We start from the raw sequence: 19,296 nt of genomic DNA on the forward strand, positions 1-19,296 counted from the left end.
CCAGCCCCGCATGGGCTCTCTGCTCAGTAGGGAGCCTTGCTTCTCCCTCTCCCACTCCCCCTGCTTGTGTTCCCTCTCTTGCTGTGTCTCTCTCTGCCAAATAAATAAGATCTTAAAAAAAAAAAAAGATCTGCCAACAAAAAATAAATAGCTTAGGGTAATGACTGATTTTGTCAAATATTTAACAAAGTTTTTGTAAGTGGTCTAAACAATTCTTTTTAAAAAATCGAATTAAATAGATGTAAGCAAAAAAAAATAGATGTAAGCAAAATAAAACTTTGTAAATGAATTTTGCTGCAATATTTATGTCTACAAATCTTTTTAGTAGCCTAAAACCCTTACTAACCTTGAAAAGGGTTTTCTCCCTCCCTTTCCCCTTCCTTCCCCCTTCTCTTTGCTTAGCCAACACCCCCTTCTCCCACTCCCTTAAACAATCCTCCCATGTTGTAAAAAGTGATAAGATACTACAAGGAATGTTGAAAGGTCAGTCTACATGCTAATAAGGGATTGTAGTCTGGCCAATGCCAATGGTCAGTCTACATGCTAATAAGGGATTGTAGTCTGGCCAATGCCGATGGTCAGTCTACATGCTAATAAGGGATTGTAGTCTGGCCAATGCCGATGGTCAGTCTACATGCTAATGAAGGATTGAAATCTAGCCAATACTGTCTGTTTCCCTTTTGTTAACGACCAATGAAAGTAACTTCCCACTATGTAAATGAAGGATGCTGAGCGAACCAATCAGGGATATTCCCGCGCGCCAAGTATGCCTTTACATTCAAACCAGCCAATGAAAACTTTGTAACCATGCTTCTGCTTCTGTACATATGCTTTCGCTTCCCCAAACCCCATAAAAAGGCCCTGAACAAAGGGCTGGCGCGCGAGTCCTCCTAAGACTTGACCGCCCGCAGGTACCTGTGTCTACTCAATAAACTTCGTGCTGTTTGCATCTGACCAGTGGACTCGGCTCGGTTTTTGGGTCCGGGGGTCTCCTCCTGAGAAGGGGTCCATTCCCGGGTGCTTGGAGCCCCGGGGGGATCTTTCAACCTAAAGTTAGGTGGTGAGTTAACTTAACTTCATTGACTACCTAGACCATTTCCCAATAAGATAAAATAATCAATCATTAATTACTGAACATAGGTTTATCTACTTTTGGGTTCTTACTACAGAGAAACTGAAAGATATTTGGATGTCTTAGTGGTATATTAGAAAATTTTAAAAGACGTGTTTCTAAAAATTATAAAATGTATTTATACATTTGCAGATTTAAAGAATGTGGTATAACAGACACTTCACAACTGCTTACTTCTTAGTTTTCACTAGAAATTAAGGTTTCTGGGGGCGCCTGGGTGGCTCAGTCGCTTAAGCGTCTGCCTTCGGCTCAGGTCATGATATTGGAGTCCTGGGATCAGACCCACATCAGGCTCCCTGCTCAGAACTGAGTCTTCTTGTCCCTCTTCTTCCCTCTCTACTCCCACTTCCCCTCTTCCCCCTCACCACTCATGTGTTCACTTGCTCTTTCTCTCAAATAAATACATAAAATCTTTAAAAAAAAGAAAATTAAGTTTTCTGAGGGTTAAGAATTCTAATTATTATATGTAATTAAAGCTACTAAAAGTAAAGTAATCATCTCTATTTCCCAGGAAAGTAAGATATCTTTTCATTAATACAAGGTATGACAAACGTAGATGCACTTTTGTTGAGGGAAGAGGGTCATTTTCTCCTAAAGGAGGGAAAGCAGGGTTATGTTAAAGAGAAAACCCAGGCCCCTGAAAAGGCATCAGTCCAGTTAAGGCCTCAATTCAGTAAAACCAAGACTTAAAAGCCAAAACTAACTGCAACCCTAACCCTCCAGGAAAGTAACCTTTAACCACTCAGCATGGAATTTCCTGGTCAATACTTGGAAATGTACTAATGGACCCCCTGCCACTCCCCTTAGGAAGGGAACATTGCCTAAGCAATGCTTTTCCTGCCAATAAACTCTTTCCTTGGGGTGCCTGGGTGGCTCAGTGGGTTAAAGCCTCTGTCTTCGGCTCAGGTCATGGTCCCAGGGTCATGGCCCCAGGGTCCTGGGATGGAGCCCCAAGTCCAGTCCTGCCCTCTGCTCCGTGGGGAGCCTGCTTCCTCCTCTCTCTCTTTGCCTGCTTATGATCTCTGTCTGTCAAGTAAATAAATAAAATATTAAAACAAAACAACTCTTTCCTTTCTTTTTTTCATGCCTTCTCTCTGCCTTTGAAAACCCTTCTTTTGTTTAGTTCAGTGGAGCTCTCCTCCACTAGCTGGATGAGGTGCTGCCTGATTCATGAACCCTTCAATAAGCCAATTAGATCTTCAAATTGACTCAGTTGAATTTTGTTTCTGGAGAAAGTGGCATTTGTCCTGGGTTTTGAAGAATCTGAACAGGCAGAGATAAGAAAGAGAGAGTAATTGAGATGATTCGTTGTTCCATAATATCTATTCCCTCAGTAATCATGCCCCAACATTTTAGCTGTGCAACTGGACCCCCAGAATTAAGGTTACATTTCCCAGCCTCCCTTTTAGCAGGCATGGCCATGTGACTGAGTTCTGGATAAAAAGATACAGTGGGTGTGAGGTATTGAACTTCCAAGAAGTATTCTGCAATGCAGGGAACATGCCCTTCCTTTCTTTCTCTCCCTCCTGCTGACTGCAATGCGAACTTAATGATAAGCTCACAGCTATCCTTGACCTAAGAAGAAGCTACAAAATGACAATGTTGCACTCTAATGATGAAGCAGTCTGGGTCCATGAAGATCATAAAGACCATGGGTGGGGGGTACCTGGGTGGCTCACTGGGTTAAGCATCAGACTCTTGGCCCAGGTAGTGATCTCAGGGTCATGAGATAGAGTCCCACATCAGGCTCTGCACTCACCGTGGAACCTGCTCACAATTCTCTCTCTTCCTCTCCCTCTGTCCGCCCACTCCCTCACAGGCACCCCTGCAAGCATGCACTCTCTCTGCCTCTCAAAAATAAAATAGGGGTCCCTGGGTGCTCAGTTGGTTAAGGGTCTGACTCTCAATTTCAGCTCAGTTCATGCTTTCAGGGTTATGGGATCTGTTGGTGTAAGGACCTATTTAGAAACTGTCCCTGCTCCCCTTCCCCCAGGGGATTTAGTTGGAGACAAGTCCTGGAAACCAGCATCAGGTAACAAAGCCCAGATACAAAGGTGGGTCAGGCCAGGTGGAGACATCAGATCAGTGTGGGGATGCATACTGTCTCCCTGGTTACCAAGGAGTATGGGCCCCGTCCTTTGGGAACCTTTTTGGTGCCAATCCCAATCAAGGTGTAATAGGCAGGTTCTAATGTCTACTAGGGTAAATTGTAACTCAATTGGTCACCTAGCATCACTCTGGAGTTTCCTGTGTGTGTTACAATCTCATTGGTCACCTGTGCGTGGCCAGGCCCAACCGCATGGCCTTTGCCCTTAAAAGCTAGTCTGTGAACCAGAGAAGGGTCGCCCTCTCTTGTAAGAGGTGTGGTCCCGGGTGTTTGGTTAGGTTCTTGATGCTTGGCGCGAAATAAAGCTTTACTTGACCTTCACTTTGTTATCAGTCTCGCTCCTTTAATCACGGACCCATTATCGGGGCATAACATATGGGGGCTCTGTCTGGGATTAAACAACGAGAACTGAGCCAGCATCAGAATTTCTGGGAAAAGCCTCGAGGTAAGATCTTACAGATTTTACTCTGTGGGATCCGCCGATCTCCAGGTGCTCTGTGAGATTAGTTGGTCTGTCTGGGTGGAGCTCCGGGTATAGCCCACCGGGGTGAAGCCGGACGCGGCCATGCTCCCCAGGGCTGGAGAAGATACGAGGACGCCCCTTCCCTCCACTGGTAGATCATCAGGGGGTTCGAGTCCCTCTAGGCAGCCAGGGGGTTCGAGTCCCCCTGGATGGCCAGAAGATCAAAAAGTCCCCACCGGTGGCAGGTTCTGGGTAAGAACCGCTGGGCCTGTGGTTGTCTTTGTCTTGTCTTTTTGTTGTCTGCTGTGCTGTTTGTTGAGTTTGAAGGAATGGGGCAAACAGAGAGTAAGGGAACTCTTGACTCTTAATGGCTATAACTGTGATGAGGGAGTAGGAGGCTGGCTGAGAATGGAGCAGGGGCTGGCGCCTTGCACCCCCTCTCCACCTGCTCCCCTTGGTAATATGTGTGACATTTCACAGGCACCCCTGACTGCCCTAAAAGAAGAGCAAATGGTTATCTTGCAGAGATCACAGTCCTGAAGGCAGGAGTCTCTCTTGGTTTACAAATGTCCTTGAGATTTACAACAGAGAAGTTACCTTATCAATAGTCCAATTTCCAAAGACACATAACTCAGTTCCTCAAGCCCTAACGTCACCCTCCCCTCCATAAAAAACCGAAGGAGACGGACGTAGAAGGAAAAGTAAATAAAGTTAAATTTCTTTCAAAACCTAAATCTCACTAACAAGGACGTTTGATAGCAGGAATGTCACATTCCACCAGGAGACTCCCAGCTGTCTTTATGTTAGTGCCTCATTAGAGGGAAAGTGGCCTTGGCTTGAGAGTAACCAGGCCTTCAATATCCTGACAGTCTTCTTTACCCCAATAGCCCTTCTGAACACCCCTTTGTCCTCACCTACCCAACTCCTGTGTATATAGCCAGACACTCCTCACAGGCCCAGGGCAGCCGCATCTCTGCCTGCCCACGGGTCCTGTCCCCGTGCTCTAATAAACCACCTTTTTGCACCAGAGACGTCTTAAGAATTTTCTTTAGCCGTCGGCTCCGAACCTCACCCCACTAAACCTCACCTAGGTTCGAGAACTTCATCAACTGGAGCCAACTGGAGTTGGTCTAACTCGAGACAGAGACTTTAAGGAATATTCCCAAGCAGCTGCCGAAACAACTTTGTTTCGGGGACATTCCTTGCCCTCTCTGGCCCGACAGAGACTGCCTAGCCCTCCCCCTTGCTGGCGGGAAAGCATGGCATCTGCTCCTCTCTCGGAGCTGATGAGCCCTGGAACTGGGAACCCTTTCTCTGCCTTCCAGTGGCACTTTGTTCTGTTCTTCACTGTCGGGAAACAAGAAGAGCTCCCCCTGGACCCAACACCCCCACTCCGGATCTTCCCACACGGGTCTCAGGAAAACATTTGAAGTGGAGTGGGCCCAGGTGGAACGTAAATCAGTATTTGAACTAAGTTAAGCTTGTTCGGTTAATTAGGATAAACATGTCTTTTGAGTTAACAGTGTAAATGTGAGAGTTTTTACTTAAGGTCAAAAAAATCTGTGTTATAATCTGTGTTGAAATCTGTTAGCAAAGAGATGACTAGAACTGCTGGTTAATTGTCTGTCTCTAAGTGTTAATGGGTAATTGTTAAAGTAGCTTTCAAAGTCTTTGCTAACCTGAAACTTAACCGAACTCTGTTGTAACAGTTCACAAATTGGTTTATATTTAAACTTCAGTAGAGGTTAAGTTATTTCTAAGAGTACAAAATTCTGCTAAGTGTACTTAAGACTGATGGAAATAAGGGAACTACTTTTCTGTGTAGAAAAGTAGGAAATAGGTTAAAAAGGAGAGAAAAATACCAGATGCCTGATCCTGTTTGAATAAGAAAAAAAACAGGCCTGGGGCCACTGTCTGAGCTAGATCCATTCCTACGGAATGGAAGGGGAGACCTGGTGGGGGGAGGTGTCCAACCTGTTTGAATCTGAAGAGTGCCTGACTGTGTGAATGTGTCTGCGTGGCTCCACCGCTTCAGCTACAGAGTCTGAGTGGGCTGCACCCTGAGTCTCGTGGGGCGTCATATGGCATAACGGTCCTCTACTCCACGGAGTAGCCTGGTCCGGGGTTTATACAGACAGACCTTAGCTAAGAACGCTCCTAAGTTCCAGAGAGGGAGGCAAGCAGGACAGCATCTGAAAGATCCCCCTCCCTTTGTCTGCAACATCATTCATAATGGGAGGGAAACCCAGAAAACTCGTATCTTAAGACTGCACGCTTAAAAATAAAAAAAGGAAAGACACTGGTATCAAAAAGCTGGTTTTCTCTCTATTTAAAAGGGCAGAGTTTTCTTCGGTCAATTGAAATGTAAATGGTTTTCTCTTTGCCAGCCGAGAGCTGTAAATGAGATCTCTTTGGCTCATAAGGCTTCCTTGATATGCTAAGTTATTGATAAACCTTGGGTTGCATTTGGGTAAATGCTGTAATTATTCTAGAGGTTCTATACATTTCCTAAAATTTTAATGTCTTGATAAGGGTCATCACTTGATATTTAACTATATCTGTTCTGAGTTTTTGTCATTTGTAATTGTTTTAGTTCTCTAGTAAGATGAATTCCGCCTTAAAGGAAATTCATATGGGAATTCAGGACAAATACAGGTCTTTGATATGTTATAATCGTGGGAACTGAAATGGGTAAAGATTTACAGAAGTAAGGGCTACATTCAGACTAAACCAGAATTAGTAACATGGGACTAGATGAACTGAAAGGTTGTAATGCTGCGTCTCTTAATGTTTTAAACATTATTGGTTCTGTAACGTTTGCTCCTCTAAACTAGGGAAAATTTTCTTAAGTTACCTGTAACTTATAGAGATGTAAAGGTGTTCATTTGTAAACGAATCAAGGCATTCAACTTTTCTCTCTATCTGAACCCTCTGAAACCAATAAGTATTCTTCCTTGGCAATCAGTCATTTGCATAAGTTCTGTAAGAATCTGTTCTCCTTGTAACAGGACAGCATTGGACCCTGGTTATTTCACCAAGGCTTTGACTGGCACATCATATTTGAAAAGACTCAGATATGACCAACTTGAAGGAGCTAAGGCTGACTTCGTAAAACCTGGAGCCATAAAGCCCTTTGGAACTGTTGGCCTGATACCTTGCTTACAGAGTTCCCAGCAGCCTCACCAGGTGAGTAAAGAATGTCACTCCCTGGTAGGAGGAGGAGCCTCAGATTACTTTGGGCACCTCAGGAGTTTGCCCAAATCTGACAGGTATTGCAGGCATGTCTGATGCAAGTACGTGGCTTGGCTTCTGGCCTGGGAGAGGCTAATAAAAGTTCAACCTAGAGATTCCTTATAAAAAGTTCCAGCAAAGCAGATTCTGAAAGATCTATATGATTACTTACTGTTCTTGCTGAGCTTATGTAAACAATTAAGGCCAAGTTTGTTAAAACTGGACTTGTTTTTCAAATGAGTTAGTCCTGATTTGGCTATCTCTGGAAGTGATTATTTTAGAGAGAAAAATTGTGTTTTAATAACATGGCTTTATGGGTGTTAAATTCTAGATTAGATTGTTATTAAATGTTTGTTTACCTAAGCTAGACAACTTAAGGTAAACTTCAGAAAAGTTGGATGATAACTCGTGTAGGCGATCTTGCCTTTGCCGGTCAGTCAGCCCCAGATATAAGGAAGAAACTTCAGAAAATTGAAGGATTTAAAAGGAAGAATCTGACTGAGTTAGTGGGAATAGTAGAAATAGCTGCTGAGGACTATGGGGTCTTGCTTGCAGGAGATGAGAGCTCTCTTTCAGACTCTGCAGGGAAAAGGGTATCAGGTGTCAGCAATGAAAACACAGCTTTGTAAGAGCTACGCCACTTACTTAGGCTTTGGTCTCCATGAGGGAGTTTCTTGGGACGTAGGGCTACTGCAGGCTGTGGATACCGCGGTTGGTGGAGATAGCGCAACCTCTATGAACTGACTAAGGAAGGACTCACTATGGTAGAGTGGACTAAATTAGACTATAAAGGAGATTGGACTAAGACTAGAAGAAAATTAGTAAGACAAATACATCAGGGCACTCATTTGGGGACACCCAAGTTTAAAGAGCTTATGGGCAAGCAGTTCTAGGTTTCTAAATTAGGGTGTACAGCTCAAGATGTGGTTGATAGATGTGTTCAATGTCAGGTGGTAAATGCGGAAAAAACTAGAATGGGAAGAGGGAAAAGAGAAAGAGGTTGCTATAGCAGAAATGACTGCTCGGTCTGTACTCCAGTCACTGCAGGCATTACAGTCTGTCTCAAAAGAGCCCATACAGGGACCCGGACTGCCCACACTGGGACAGAATCGGAGGTGGAGCCACATCCTTACCAACCCAGGGACTTAGTTTGGATGCGCTGCTGCCAAGTGGGAGGCTTGGAGCCTCGCTGGAAGGGACCGTTTACTGTCATCCTGACCACCCCCATGGCAATAAAAGTAGACAGAGTGAGGACCTGGATTCATGTGGGTCACGTCAAACGAGCCGAGGACAAGAACACCCCCCAGAGGTGAATGCCACTGCCAATGGACCCTGCCAATCATGGACTAAAACTAAGACTCAAAAAAAAACACAATGAGTTCATTAAATTCATTGTTGGCCCTGTTGTTAAGATATAGGCGGGAGGTATAAGCAATTATGAATAAAAAAGGTGGGGGCTTAACCTACTATTTCTGATAAAAGGAGGGGATGCTCTGCATAACCTTAGTAGAGAAATACTGTTTCTAGGTAAATCACACTGGAGTCATTAAAACTGTCTAGCAGCCGTTAAAAGGGTATAGAACTGGCTAAAAAGCCAAAGATTTGACTAGTCTCCAAAGAAAAGGGGGGAATGTAAGGACCTATTTAGAAACTGTCCTTGCTCCCCTTCCCCCAGGGGATTTACTTGGAGACAAGTCCCAGAAACCAGCTTCCGGTAACAAAGCCTAGATACAAAGGTGGGTCAGGCCAGGTGGAGACATCCGATCAGTGTGGGGATGCACACTGTCTTCCTGGTTACCAAGGAGTAATAGGCTGGTTCAAATGTCTACTAGGGTAAATTGTAACTCAGTTGGTCACCTAGCATCACTCTGGAGTTTCCTGTGTGTGTTAACAATCTCATTGGCCACCTGTGCGTGGCCAGGCCCAACCGCATGGCCTTTGCCCTTAAAAGCTAGTCTGTGAACCAGAGAAGGGTCGCCCTCTCTTGTAAGAGGTGCGGTCCCGGGTGTTCGGTTAGGTTCTTGATGCTTGGCGCGAAATAAAGCTTTACTTGACCTTTGCTTTGTATCAGTCTCCCTCCTTTAATCACGGACCCATTATTGGGGCATAACTTATGTCCCCCAATAATGGATCTGTGATTAAAGGAGCGAGACTGATACAAAGTGAAGGTCAAGCAAAGCTTTATTTCGTGCCAGGCATCAAGAATCAGACTGACCAGCCAGGGCGGTGCCTCTTGAAGGAGAAGGAGATCCTTCTCTGTTTTCACAGACTAGCTTTTAAGGGCAAAGGCCATGTGGTTGGGCCTGGCCAAAAGGCCTCCCAAAGGGCGGGGCCCATACTCCTTGGGTAGCTAGGGAGACAGTATGCGCCCCCCACTGATCCATTGTCTCCACCTGGCCTGACCCATCCTTGTATCTGGGCTTTGTTACCTGGGGCTGGTTTCCAGGACTTGTTTTTAAGTCCCCTGGGGAAAGGGGAGCAGGGACAGTTTAAGGGTTAAAGAACAAGGTTATTGTTTAACCTTAATGGAAGCCTCTGGCTAAATAGGTCCTTACTGGATTGAGCCCGCAATGGGCTCCGTGCTTAGTAAGGTGTCTGCTGAAAATCCTCTCTCTCCTTCTCCCTCTTCCTCCCCTATTTTCTCTAAATAAATAAATAAAATCTTAAGAAAAAAAAAAAAACTTCCCTTCCCTTAAAAAAAAATAAAATAATATAAAAATAAAGACCATATGAGACACACTGTGATCTTGTTTCCACCACTGTTACATTCATGTCTTAGGTGGGGTCGCCTGCAACAGATCCCAAGATCAGGCTTCACTTGCGAGTGAAGTACTAATGCTCCCAGGAGGAACAGGTAAGAGTTTGAGAATCAAGACAGGGATGGAGAAGAGGACAGGACGTGCTTCCAGCAAAGTGCCAGCCTTAGGCTGATTCTGGAAGGGAGCTCTTGCGCACAAATTACACCTCAGAGTTTATCCTATTCTGAAACAAGTGATTGGGGTTTTGTCCTAATTCAGCTCAAGCCCACCCAAGGTCCTCTGTGCAGAAGCTGTGGGAAATGATAAACCAGTCCAAGGGGTTCTAGAACCATTTCAATAGGCCCCTTACACTGCATTTTTTGATGACTCATAGCTGAACCTAATCCTCACAAGTATCAAAGCCATTCTTGGAGAGGGAAAAGTGTATAGGAAGGTATAGGAACCTTGATGTACACAGAACCAAGGGTGTATAGCAAGGTATAGGAAAGGAAGAAACAGAAAACCACAAAGTGGGGAAAACAAATTGTAGTCATTTGGACTGTAGGGGAAGCTTCAAGTGCCTGGCCAGTTCATACAAAAAGAAACCAAGAGGACCTTTGAACAAGATGATTCAAAAGATGAATCTGGTGATGACCTATGGGATAAGGTGGAATGAGACTCCTAAGGGGCAATGCCCATTGTTAGGTCATATTTGTAGTCTAGGCAAAAGGTAATCATGGCACAACCCCAGGTGAAAGTTCTGGGAAGGGAAAGGAGCAAAATGATTGCAAGACCTCATATAGACTCTGTCTTTCAAATTGTTGTGATGTGAGAAGCTGGAGACAAAGGACCCAAGTGTGAGGCTGGGCCTGGGGTCCAGTCTATCAAACACCACCCTAAGAGAAGGATGGTGTCAGCAACAGAACTGGGGAAGAGGAAATGGAAGGAATTTTAAAGGAAATATGAATTCTACCTATTGGATATAGTGGTTCTGAGAGGAAGGGAAGGCTTGTCATTGGGGTGCCCAGCAGACAGAAATTTAAGGCTGAAGAATCCTGCATGGGGCTGTGGATTGGGGCCACAGACGATACATAAGTGAACATCAAAGTTTCCATTTTTTATAATGTTCATATGTTGTGAGATTTTTTTTTCTTTTCTCAACTATTTAAAAACGTAGGGATGCCTGGGTGGCTCAGTTGGTTAAGCAACTGCCTTCAGCTCAGGTCATGATCCTGGGGTCCTGGAATCAAGTCCCACATGGGGCTCCCTGCTCAGCGTGGAGCCTGCTTCTCCCTCTGCCTCTGGCCCTCCTCCCCACTCATGCTCTAACAAGTAAATAAATAAAATATTGAGAAATATATATGTGTGTGTGTGTATATATATATATGGGGGGTCGGGGGAGTGCATCTGGCTGGCTCAGATAGTAGAGCATGCAACACTTGATCTCCAGATCTTGGGCTCAAGCCCCATGCTGGACATAGAGCTTACTTTAAAAAAAAAAATTACTTTTTTAAAAGATTTATTTATTTGACAGATTACAAGTAGGCAGAGAGGCAGGCAGAGAGAGAGGGGGAAGCAGACTCCCTGCTGAGCAGAGAGCCCAATGTGGGGCTTGAGCCCAGGACCCTGAGATCATGACCTGAGCTGAAGGCAGAGGCTCAACCCAGTGAGCCACCCAGGCGCACCCCCCCTCAAAATTTTCTTTTAATAAAATAAAATAAAATAAAAATGTAAAAAAAAATTCTCACACAACACAGAGAAATAGGTGGCAGCCAGACTTGGCCTAGGAGCTGTAGATTGCCTTGCTCTGGCCTCCCGATTTTGGCTTTAGCAGCAGCTAAAGGGCACCTCCTTGGAGACACTGACAGGCCCATGAAGTGCTTGCCCCCAGGGGCCCATACAGCAGTCACAGTGCCTCCTCATTCTGTGGGCTGTTCTCAGGTCCATGAAGTGCTTGCCTCCAGGGGCCCATACAGCAATCGCAGTGCTTCCTCATTCTGTGGTGTGAGAACAGCCAGGAGGCTGCGCCTCTGAGCCCAGAGGGTCCTTCTCTCTGTTCCTTTAGCTCCGGGTAATAGAACTTCCAGCAGTTACCACCTCTAGTCACCACAGTGCCTCTATTTGTTCGTCCAACCCATCAACATCTGATTACCAACTCTCTGTACTCACCCCCTATTAGGAGTGCTTTCCATGGAATTGTTTTCGTGGCTGGGCCCAGAGGGACAAAGAAACCCTTCTGTTTAAGGGGTGGGAAGAGCGAAAGGAAGCCAAAAAGGAGTCAGAGAGGCAAGAGGCAAAGTAGGTGTGTTTTAAAAACTGAAAGGAAAAGAGATTGGGGAATGTGGGCCTGGTCAGCCACTGAGAGAAGAGGAAGCTTGAGAAGAGGCGGATGACTACAAGACCAGGAAGAAGTACCAGACCTTCCAGAAGCAGCTGCCAGGGATGGCAGGGGTAGAAGCAAGCTGGAGGCAGACACAGCCCCGTCTTAGGAGAGTGTGAATGGCAGGCAGGTTGAGGGAAGGGGCTAATGTGGTGTCTGGACCCTTTGCTCATGCAGGAAATAAAAATGGAGAGAATAATGCCCAAGTCAGGACTGTTGGTCATCTCTGCCTTGACAAACACATGGGACCCATGAAGTGGCCACTTCCCCTCGTCCAATAACCCACCCCATGCTGTCCCCTCCCTCCTGCCTCTGACAGCAACACATCTTGGCAGCTGGCCAAAGGTCCCTTGCTTCTCCACATAGCCTCCTCATGGACTCTGCCCTTGAAACTGACACATGGAGTTAACACTTGGCCATTCTACTCTAAGGAAACTCTGGTTGACCTGATTGATTAATGAGCCTGCTTTGCAGAAGTTGACTGACCACCAATAAGAGCAGCTAAGACTGGAACCAGGAAGAATTCTTGCAGTTGCGTAGAAAGGACCAAGGGTGACAGTAAACCCCGTAATGACGCCCCGAGACCTCCTCTGTTTGCCATGCTGGTGTCATCATTTTGTATACAAATGACGAAAGTCCAACCATGTCACTGGCTGGCACCTTCACAGAATTAGTGACGTCTTTTACCTTTCACCTGACCTTTTCCCAGCCTCCTACATCCCATTTCCCTACATTTCCCATTTGCCTACATCCATCCTCAATAGCTCCATTTCCCCCAGCCCAGCCCTGCCCTGGAAAAAAAATCCCTTAAATACTCAATCCCCCTTCTCCTTAGGAAGGTGGATTTGAGAAATTTTCTCTTGTCTCTTTGCTCGATGTCCTGCAGTAAAACTCTTCCTCTCTGCCACAAAACTGGTGTCAGTGTTTGGGTTACTGGGCATCGGGCAACAGCCCCTTTTCTGGTAACACCCTTGTGGGTCAGCAAGGGCAAGCGGGTCACCACTGGCCACCTCTCAGGTCCTTGCAGATGAGACATGACAGCATGACAGCCAGGGACACCCTGCAAAGGCTGTCATGGCAGGTGTACAGGGTTGGGGTGTTTGCAAAGTCTTCATGACTTACTAAATCAGCAAATGTGTATTCAGCCCCTCTTATGTGCCAGGGACTGCTCTAGGTGCTGGGGATACAGCAGTGAGTTTAAAAAAAAAAAAAATCTATTCCTATTCCTTGGGGCACCTGGCTGGCTCAGTCAGGAGAGTGTGTAACTCCTGATCTTTTTTTTTTAAGATTTTATTTATTTATTTGACAGAGAGAGAGACAGCGAGAGAGGGAACAGAACACAAGCAGGGGGAGTGGGAGAGGAAGAAGCAGGCTTTCTGTTGAGCAAGGAGCCTCTAGCAGGGCTCTATCCCAGGATCCCAGGATCATGACCTGAGCTGATGGCAGACGCTTAACGACTGAGCCACACAGGTGCCCCACAACTCTTTATCTTGGGGTTTTAAGTTTGAACTCCAGGTTGGGTATAGAGAAGACTAAAAAATAAAATATTTAAATAAGTTAAATTAAAAAGACTATTCCTGCAGCATCGGGGTGCTTCAGTGATTGAGCATCTGCCTTCGGCTGGGGTCATGATCCCAAAGTCCCAGGACTGAGCCTGGGACTAGGAGCTAGGAGCTAGGGTGTTTGCTGTAGCTCAGGAAACAGCAAGGAGATCAGTGAAGCTGGAGTTGCCTTTGAATATATCTCCCCCTCCCACCCACCCTGCAGCCCAGGCTGCATACCGGCCTGGTCTCTCCAGATGTGCTTTCTCCCCGTGTTCTCCCTTCTCTTCGGGCTGTGCTTTTAATGCTGTCATTCGCTCAGCGACGACCGTGTGTAAAAACTTAATGAAAAAATAAAATAAAATAAAAATAAAAACTGAATGAAGAATGCCACGGGATAGTCCCTGGTAAGTACTTGAAGCTTGAATCTTTTGTTAATTGCAGCAAGTGATCTGTGTCTGCTGTTGGCACGAATGTCTCTTTTTTTTTTTTTTATTTATTTGACAGACAGAGATTACAAGTAGGCAGAGAGGCAGGCAGAGAGAGGAGGAAGCAGGCTCCCCGCTGAGCAGAGAGCCCGATGCGGGGCTCGATCCCAGGACCCTGAGATCATGACCTGAGCCGAAGGCAGAGGCTTTAACCCACTGAGCCACCCAGGCGCCCCAGCACGAATGTCTCTTGCAAGCCCCTCTGGGTTATCCTTTCGAGGAGGGCTTTTCTCCACTTCTCACAGCTGTGCTCTTGGGACATCTGCCCTGCCAGACAAAGGTCTTCTCTGCAGCCCCAACTCGCTGGATTCAGTTTGGATCAGGCCTCACAGCCTAGTCTCTGTGTGCACTGCACACAAGTGAAGCTAAGTCGGGCCACCAGGGAGAGCAGAATTGTGCAGGGATTCAAGGGGTCTTTAGGTTCTCCCCTCTTATTGCCTGAAAGGTTGGGTCCTACATGGTTAGAGCAAGGCCAAAGTGTAAGGGACCCAAGGCCAGCCTTTGTCCCTTTTCCTTGTAGGTAATGGAGGAGAGAGTCCCTGTAGACCCCTGGGTCCAGAAGGAATGAAACCTCAAAGGCTCTGAGGACCCACAGGGGCCGGGGACTTGATGGCAGACATGCAGCCTACGTTAGCTGCACAGCCTCTAACTAGCAGGAGCTGGAGGCAGGGAAGAAGGGGAGGCCAAGACCAAGGACAGCAGGACCGCACACGTTGCACCCGCCCTACCAAGCTCTTCCAGGCCGAGAGGCCTCAGGCTCTTCACACTCGTGAGGCATGGCTATGCCCAACAGAACAGATAAGAAATCTCAATCCCAGAGAGGTCACGCCACTTTCCCAAAGACGACAAAACTACAGAGAGCCGGCTCAGATACCCACACTGCTGAGAAGAGCCCCCCGGAGCCTCTTCAGGGGCCCAGGCCACCTGTGTGGAGACTGTGCCCAAGCTCAGGCCTAACATCCAGGTGGTATCTATCACGAAGAGTTACTGGATGGTTGAAAGTCAAGTGACTTCACACCTCTACCCCCACCCCCATCACCACCCCCCCACACCCCTGGCCTCAGAGGCCCCAGGCCTTCTGCCCTTCCCACCCTAAGCTGGCCAGACCCCAAACCCAAATGATAGTGGGTTCTACGAGCATGTGCAAGCATGTATTCCAGAGGGAGGAGGGTCCAGCCCAGCGGGAGCTACCACAGCTGCTAGACGCTCATCCCAACCTCTGGTGCGTTGGGCTTCTTTGCCCCCTCCCACCAACACTCCCTCTTCTTTCTGCAGCAGATTCCCACACTATTGGAGCCTAGCATAAGGAACAGTCTCCAGCTTGTCACAGTTTTGCTGCACCCCCGCTCCCCATCTCCCCTCTCCTTGGCTGCCTCCCCCTCACCAGGGTGCCGCCTTGGCTGGGGTAGCTTGAGTTTTGAGTTTTAGGACGAATTCTGAAAACCCAGTTAGCCCAGTTGGGACACGGGAAAGAGGCCAGCAACCCCAGAGGTCATGTGACCTTTGGCTTCTTATTGTTCCTAGGCTTGGCCTAGCACCAAATTGGGGTCTCCAGGGGTGCCTGGGTGGCTCAGTGGGTTAAGCCTCTGTCTTCGGCTCAGGTCATGGTCTCAGGGTCCTGGGATCGAGCCCCGCGTTGGGCTCTCGGCTCAGCAGGGAGCCTGCTTCCCCCTCTCTCTCTGCCTGCCTCTCTGCCTATTTGTGATCTCTGTCTGTCAAATAAATAAATAAAATCTTTAAAAACAAAACAAAACAAATTGGGGGCTCTGCCCTCTAAGGCTAAGGGGTGGGAGACGGGGTGGGTGGGGGGTAGCACAACCACCCATAATACAATGTAAGAAATTCCAGAGCTGCCCTAGGCATAGAGTGCCATGTTCTGCTTGGAGGGTGATCCATGCCACAGAGCAGGGATGAGCTGGCTCCTCAGTCCTCACTGAAGGGTGAAATCCACTTCAACTTCTCCGAGTCTCACATGGTGATCAGCCGGCCCCCACGGCCTCCTATTCCAGACTTGCTGGGAAGCTCTGAATCGAACAACAGATTGGACAGTTAAATGTGCTTTTTTAGATGGAGATGCATTAGGGAGGTGTGGGCACGGGGCTGACCTCTTGGTGCGAAAGCCCTCGTTCTTCCACCTGACACTTGTGCAGGGGCACGTTCTGGTCCCTATGGTTGCCAAGAGTAGCCTTGCCCAGGAGGACCCGGAGTGTAACCAGCAGGAACTGGGTCCGTGACTGCCGGGTCTGGGAGGAAGACTCGCAGGAGGGGCAAGGGAGGAAAGGCCGGGGTCCCCTGAAGTCTCCAGGGGCAGGTGGGGGTCGGGACAGATGGAGGAACCCGTTTACCTGTAAATGAATTTCACAGGTATGAGAAGCTCCCCACACTTATTCTTGGCACACAGCATTTTGAACAGTTGTTCCCAGTTCTCTTCAAAGATGTCACTTTTAAGATATTTCTTCAATTTTTCTATTTCCATCGGAGTCCACTAGATGTGAACGCACCTTTAACATTGGGTCTGTTTCCCATTTAATAAGGAAGTTCTGTGAGAAGAAGCAGTTGCAGCTTCAAGAGCTGAAACTCTACTCTGGAAAATAGAATGAGTGAACTACTGAGTCCAGAGTGAACACCAGAAACCAGGAAGCCTGAAGCCAAATGTCCTATATGCACGTAAGTGTGAAAATTGTGGTTCAAACTGGTTGCCTCCTTCCTCTTCATCCGGCTGCCAAATACAATTTGCTTTATATTTTTAAGATTTTTTTAATTAACTATTTTTATTAACATATAATGTATTATTTGCCCCAGGGGTACAGATCTGTGAATCATCGGGCTTACACAATTCACAGCACTCACCATAGCACATACCCTCCCCAATGTCCATGACTCAACCACCCTATCCCTCCCTGCCAACCCCCAGCAACCCTCAGTTTGGTTTGTGATATTAAGAGTCTCTAATGGTTTGTCTCCCTCCCGATCGCAACTTTCATTTTTTCCTTCCCTACACCCCAAACCTCCGACCTTGCCTCTCAAATTCCTCATATCAGGGAGATCATAATTGTCTTTCTCTGATTGACTTATTTCACTCAGCGTAATACACTCTAGTTCCATCCATGTAGTTGCAAATGGCAAGATTTCATTTCTTTTGATGGCTGCATAGTATTCCATTGTGTATATATACCACATCTTCTTTATCTAATTATCTGCTGATGGACAGCTAGCCTCTTTCCATAGTTTGGCTATTGTGGACATTGCTGCTATAAACATTTGGGTGCACGTGCTCCTTCGGATCCCTACATTTCTATCTTTAGGGTAAATACCCAGTAATAATTTGCTTTAGCTTAATATACAAATAGAAAGCATTTTTATGAGATAAAATGGAATACTAACGTGGGATTTAGAAATGCTTACGATTTTTCTTTCATGTCTGGCCTTGACTCGCAGCCTCTCCAAGCCCCCAGCTTGGGGTTAGCTGGGGGGTTACCGTGGGGTTAGCCTGCACTGCTCTGAGAATCCCAGGGGCCCTAACCCCACCTCCCAGATGTGCATGTGTAGCAGCTGTCTCTTAGCAAGCTGTGGGGAAGTACGATCAGAGCAGCGCCCTGGCAGAAAGTAACCTGACTGGTTTCCTCTACCTCTTGTGCATCTTGCCCCAGCCATCACCCATGGCTCAGAGGTCCGGGTTCCAAGACGACTGACCTGGGACCAGCATTCCTTCCCCTAATCCTCTGCTCCTTGTGCCAGTCCTTTAAAGCACATAAACACGTGTACCTCAGTGTGAGGCAGGATACCTCGGTGTGTAGCCAGATCCAGGGCAGCCCAGCTGACAGCTCAGGTGGCTAGACTACAGCTCAACAGCCCTCCCTGATCCCATCCCACCGTAGGGAAAATTTGGGCTCGTTCTCTCAGCCCCATTGGATGACACAGAAGGTCCAATCCTTTAGCAAAACCCCGGAGACCATCTCTGTGTACTACACTAAGCTGCTCCCTCACACCACCCACAGAAAGCAAATGGGCTTAGGAGGGATGAGGGGTATCAGAAAATGCTGGACTTGGAGGGGCATGGATCCCCCTTTCAGAATCTCACCAAAAATATTGTCCTCTCCCCAGGGGAAGGGTGGGGAATGGATATCCATGCCCCCACTTGGCCATTTTCTTTGTGTGCCTCAGTCCATGGACCCTGGGTTAAAAATTCCTGCTCCATCCTGAACTCAGTCCCACAGAAGGTGTGGAGAAAGAAGCAGAACCTTATTCTCAAACACCTTTCTTTCCCTTTTCAGCAAGCCAAACCTAGGAGCAGCGAAAGGCGGGAGTGATCAGGCAGGGGACAGCCATCCAGAAGATTCTGGAATCACGACCTGAGCAGCAGAGGGGAGCTGTGTGTGCAGCCAGCAGTGGCCAGACAGAGGAAATGCAGGGTCTGGCTGCTGTCCATTCTTACCCTGGCTCCCACCTTCATGATCTCTGGCCCCATGCTGACCCCTGGTGGCTGCCCATGGGATGAGGCGGGCCCTCTTCCCAAGTTCCACCCTGCCTGGTCCCAGCATAGCAGGGAAAAGGAATCTCCCACACCACAGGTCCTGACTAGGGTCCCCAGGAAGTACCGGCATGTTTCCTAGGGGTCCCTCAAGAGGGTTTACTCCACTGCAGTCCCCAGGTGCCTTCTCAGTGTAAGTCCAGCAACCAAACAAATGTATATAAAGAAAGCACCATCACCTGTCAATTTGGCAAAAGGTGTGTGTGTGTTATAACTAGAGGTCAACACAGCTCAGGGTGCGAAAGACCAGCACTCTCATGCACAATGGGTGAGTGTACAAATTTGCACAACCCTTCTGCAAGTGATTTGAGCAAAAGAAATCCAAAATATTACAAAGTGTTTCTACCCTCTGTCTCAGTAGTTCTACTGTTAGGATCCCAACTTCAAAAAATCAATACTCAAATAACATGATACCCAGAATTGGAATTAAATGGGAAAGGAAAAGACAAGATGAGCCAAACATGATCATCTCTGAGGCTTGGTGATGGGTACATTGGACTTCTTTATTCTATTTTTTGGTTGTTTTTGTTGTTGTTGTTCTTTCTGTTTTGTTTTGGTCTACTTTGGTGTATGTTTGAAATTTGCGATGATAAAACATTTTCAAAAAAAAGCATCAGAGATGCAAAGATTTGTATAAAAGATGTTAATTTTTAGTAGCAAAAAACTGTGCAAACAGCATAAAAGT

This window comes from Neovison vison, chromosome 13 (genome assembly GCF_020171115.1).
Source record: "Neovison vison isolate M4711 chromosome 13, ASM_NN_V1, whole genome shotgun sequence".
NCBI classification, from domain to species: domain Eukaryota; kingdom Metazoa; phylum Chordata; class Mammalia; order Carnivora; family Mustelidae; genus Neogale; species Neogale vison.